Source organism: Grus americana, unplaced genomic scaffold (assembly GCF_028858705.1).
Source record: "Grus americana isolate bGruAme1 unplaced genomic scaffold, bGruAme1.mat scaffold_79, whole genome shotgun sequence".
Taxonomy (NCBI): Eukaryota; Metazoa; Chordata; class Aves; order Gruiformes; family Gruidae; genus Grus; species Grus americana.
This window is the reverse complement of record NW_026561998.1, coordinates 12501-17500: the sequence shown is the minus strand read 5'-3', so window position 1 is coordinate 17500 and position 5000 is coordinate 12501.

Genomic DNA, 5000 nt, shown 5'->3' with positions numbered 1-5000 from the left:
CGGGGGCGGGGGCAGGAGCGGGCCGGCCCGGCCCGGGCCCTCGCGGCGGCCGGGCCCGGTCCGCAGCCGCCGTTCACTGCGGGGCCTGGGCCTGGGCCCGGGCCTGGGCCTGCTGAGCGGCCTCGGGGGGGGGGGCGCGCCTGACGGGCCAGCGGCCCCGGGGACGGGCCGGCGGGCCCGGCAGCGGGGGCCTGTTCCCGTGCAGCTTGCAGGCCGCAGACGGGCGGTGGCGGGGGCAGGAGCGGGCCGGCCCGGCCCGGGCCCTCGCGGCTGCCAGCTTGCAGGCCGCAGCCGGGCGGTGGCGGGGGCAGGAGCGGGCCGGCCCGGCCCGGTTCGGGCCCTCGCGGCGGCCGGGCCCGGCCCGCAGCCGCCGTTCACTGCGGGGCCTGGGCCTGGGCCTGGGCCCGGGCCTGGGCCTGCTGAGCGGCCTCGGGGGGGGGGGCGCGCCTGACGGGCCAGCGGCCCCGGGGACGGGCCGGCGGGCCCGGCAGCGGGGGCCTGTTCCCGTGCAGCTTACAGGCCGCAGACGGGCGGTGGCGGGGGCAGGAGCGGGCCGGCCCGGCCCGGGCCCTCGCGGCTGCCAGCTTGCAGGCCGCAGCCGGGCGGTGGCGGGGGCAGGAGCGGGCCGGGCCGGCCCGGCCCGGTTCGGGCCCTCGCGGCGGCCGGGCCCGGTCCGCAGCCGCCGTTCACTGCGGGGCCTGGGCCTGGGCCCGGGCCTGGGCCTGCTGAGCGGCCTCGGGGGGGGGGGCGCGCCTGACGGGCCAGCGGCCCCGGGGACGGGCCGGCGGGCCCGGCAGCGGGGGCCTGTTCCCGTGCAGCTTACAGGCCGCAGACGGGCGGTGGCGGGGGCAGGAGCGGGCCGGCCCGGCCCGGGCCCTCGCGGCTGCCAGCTTGCAGGCCGCAGCCGGGCGGTGGCGGGGGCAGGAGCGGGCCGGCCCGGCCCGGTTCGGGCCCTCGCGGCGGCCGGGCCCGGTCCGCAGCCGCCGTTCACTGCGGGGCCTGGGCCTGGGCCCGGGCCTGGGCCTGCTGAGCGGCCTCGGGGGGGGGGCGCGCCTGACGGGCCAGCGGCCCCGGGGACGGGCCGGCGGGCCCGGCAGCGGGGGCCTGTTCCCGTGCAGCTTGCAGGCCGCAGCCGGGCGGTGGCGGGGGCAGGAGCGGGCCGGCCCGGCCCGGGCCCTCGCGGCGGCCGGGCCCGGCCCGCAGCCGCCGTTCACTGCGGGGTCTGGGGCCGGGCCTGCTGAGCGGCCTCGGGGGGGGGGGCGCGCCTGACGGGCCGGCGGGCCCGGCAGCGGGGGCCTGTTCCCGTGCAGCTTGCAGGCCGCAGCCGGGCGGGGGCGGGGGCAGGAGCGGGCCGGCCCGGCCCGGGCCCTCGCGGCTGCCAGCTTGCAGGCCGCAGCCGGGCGGTGGCGGGGGCAGGAGCGGGCCGGCCCGGCCCGGTTCGGGCCCTCGCGGCGGCCGGGCCCGGTCCGCAGCCGCCGTTCACTGCGGGGCCTGGGCCTGGGCCCGGGCCTGCTGAGCGGCCGCGGGGGGGGGGGGGGGGGGGGGGGGGGGGGGGGGGGGGGGGGGGGGGGGGGGGGGGGGGGGGGGGGGGGGGGGGGGGGGGGGGGCGCGCCTGACGGGCCAGCGGCCCCGGGGACGGGCCGGCGGGCCCGGCAGCGGGGGCCTGTTCCCGTGCAGCTTGCAGGCCGCAGCCGGGCGGTGGCGGGGGCAGGAGCGGGCCGGCCCGGCCCGGGCCCTCGCGGCGGCCGGGCCCGGTCCGCAGCCGCCGTTCACTGCGGGGCCTGGGCCTGGGCCCGGGCCTGCTGAGCGGCCGCGGGGGGGGGGGGGGGGGGGGGGGGGGGGGGGGGGGGGGGGGGGGGGGGGGGGGGGGGGGGGGGGGGGGGGGGGGGGGGGGGGGGGGGGGGGGGGGGGGGGGGGGGGGGGGGGGGGGGGGGGGGGGGGGGGGGGGGGGGGGGGGGGGGGGGGTGGGGGGGGGGGGGGGGGGGGGTGCGGGGGGGGGGGGGGGGGGGGGGGGGGGGGGGGGGGGGGGGGGGGGGGGGGGGGGGGGGGGGGGGGGGGGGGGGGGGGGGGGGGGGGGGGGGGGGGGGGGGGGGGGGGGGCGGGGGGGGGGGGGGGGCGGGGGGGGGGGGGGGGTGGGGGGGGGGGCGGGGGGGGGGGGGGGGGGGGGGTGGGGGGGGGGGGGGGGGGGGGGGGGGGGTGGGGGGGGGGGGGGGGGGGTGGGGGGGGGGGAGGGGGGGGGGGGGGGGGGGGGGGGGGGGGGGGGGGGGGGGGGGGGGGGGGGGGGGGGGGGGGGGGGGGGGGGGGGGGGGGGGGGGGGGGGGGGGGGGGGGGGTGGGGGGGGGGGGGGGGGGGGGGGGGGCGCGCCTGACGGGCCAGCGGCCCCGGGGACGGTCCGGCGGGCCCGGCAGCGGGGGCCTGTTCCCGTGCAGCTTGCAGGCCGCAGCCGGGCGGTGGCGGGGGCAGGAGCGGGCCGGCCCGGTTCGGGCCCTCGCGGCGGCCGGGCCCGGCCCGCAGCCCCCGTTCACTGCGGGGCCTGGGCCCGGGCCTGCTGAGCGGCCTCGGGGGGGGGGGCGCCTGACGGGCCAGCGGCCCCGGGGACGGGTCGGCGGGCCCGGCAGCGGGGGCCTGTTCCCGTGCAGCTTGCAGGCCGCAGCGGCACGACCGGCGGGCGGTGGAGGGGGGCAGGAGCGGGCCGGCCCGGCCCGGGCCCGGGCCCTCGCGGCGGCCGGGCCCGGCCCGCAGCCCCCGTTCACTGCGGGGCCTGGGCCCGGGCCTGCTGAGCGGCCTCGGGGGGGGGGGGGGGCGCCTGACGGGCCCGCGGCCCCCGGGCCGGGCCGGCGGGCCCGGCAGCGGGGGCCTGTTCCCGTGCCGCTTGCCGGCCGCAGCCGGGCGGTGGCGGGGGCAGGAGCGGGCCGGCCCGGCCCGGGCCCGGGCCCTCGCGGCGGCCGGGCCCGGCCCGCAGCCCCCGTTCACTGCGGGGCCTGGGCCCGGGCCTGCTGAGCGGCCTCGGGGGGGGGGGCGCGCCTGACGGGCCGGCGGGCCCGGCAGCGGGGGCCTGTTCCCGTGCAGCTTGCAGGCCGCAGCCGGGCGGTGGAGGGGGGCAGGAGCGGGCCGGCCCGGCCCGGGCCCTCGCGGCGGCCGGGCCCGGCCCGCAGCCCCCGTTCACTGCGGGGCCTGGGCCCGGGCCTGCTGAGCGGCCTCGGGGGGGGGCGCCTGACGGGCCAGCGGCCCCGGGGACGGGCCGGCGGGCCCGGCAGCGGGGGCCTGTTCCCGTGCAGCTTGCAGGCCGCAGCCGGCCGACCGGCGGGCGGTGGCGGGGGTAGGAGCGGGCCGGCCCGGCGGGCCTTTACGTCTACCTGGCTGCTTCACACGCCACCAGGTCTGCCTCTGCAGTTGGCCATCAGGTCTACCCGGCTCCGCGGCGGGCTCTCAGGTCCACCCGGCTCCGCGGCGGGCTCTCAGGTCTACCCGGCTCCCCGGCGGGCTCTCAGGTCTACCCGGCTCCGCTGCAGGCGCTCTGGTCTACCCGGCTCCGCCGGGACTTGGGCGGTTCCGGGTCTGGCAGGTAGACCTGTTGTCCCTGCCACCTCCCCGGAGCTGCCGATGGGGTCGCTGTTTTTCGCTGCCTCCAGCTACGCCATCGTAAAAGGCAGCGTGGTTGGTGCGCCTCCCCGGTGGCCATAGGCAGCGCTCTTGGAGCTCGCCGGGGGCGGGGACGTATCTGTCCGTATTATAGGCGCGAGCGGTGTCTCGCGACCAGGGCGAACACTAGCGAACGGCTGCTCACCCCCGCGGCTCTGCCGGACACCGGGGGTTTTTGGCAGCCGGTCTCAGCCGTTTCCGTGGCGGTTGGTCTCACCTTCCAGAGTGCTTGGCACGGTCGTCCTCCCGGTGCTTCCCCGGCTAAGCCAGCACAGGGCACCCGAAGGTCTGCTGGCAGCCGCGGAGAGCCGGAGCCACTTGCAGTCTCTGGTGGTCGTTGCCTACTGCTGTGAGGTGCTGAGCCCGATCCCGCGGGGCAGGGCAAAGGCTGGCGGCGGTTGCCGGCACTCGAACGCACGCGGCTGGGGAAAGGGTGGGCGCCGCTGTCCCACCCTCCTCGGTGGTTTCTCCTTTGCTCTGTTTCCTGAGCTGGCCCAATGACGGCGAAGGTTACTGCCGGTGTATGCTGGAGGCAGACGGCCGGGGGTTTCAAGCCTGCGGTGGCTTTCCCTGGTTCCGGAGGGCCCAGTGACCCGAGTGGGCGATGTTGGCGGCAACTCGTCCTTTTTCTCCGGCCTTAAGCTGGAGCCCGCGAGGCGGGCAGAGCTTTGAGCGGTGGCTGGCAGGTGGAGGCAGGCCTGCTGTGTCTTCTCCCCGGTGCCCAGAGCCCGATGACGGCACAGGCGCGCGGTGGTGGTGCCACCTCCTCTCTCGGCCGGCACGAGCCAGCCGTGGGGCGTCCCACGGTGTCCGGCCTGCCCTGCCTTACCCGGTTGCCGGAGGGCTGGGTGGAAAGGTCTGTGAGCGGTGGTCGAAGGGCGAGGCGTGCCGTGGGGGGGCCCGCCTCGCCCTTTTTTTTTTTTTCTGTTTTTTTTTTTTTTTTCTCCCTCCCCCCCCTTTCTTTCCCCGGCCTTAAGCTGGAGCCCGCAAAGCGGGTGGAAATGCGAGCGGGCAGCCGGTCGCTGTGGCCGGCAGCCGAATGCAGACCGCCGGGGGCAGGCGAGCCTGCCGTGTTTTCTCCCCGGTGCCCAGAGCCCGATGACGGCACAGGCGCGCGGTGGTGGTGCCACCTCCTCTCTCGGCCGGCACGAGCCAGCCGTGGGGCGTCCCACGGTGTCTGGCCTGCCCTGCCTTACCCGGTTGCCGGAGGGCTGGGTGGAAAGGTCTGTGAGCGGTGGTCGAAGGGCGAGGCGTGCTGTGGGGGGGGGGCCGCCTCGCCCTTTTTTTTTTTTTCTGTGTTTTTTTTTTTTTTTTCCTCCCTCTCCCCCCTTTCTTTCCCCGGCCTTAAGCTGGAGCCC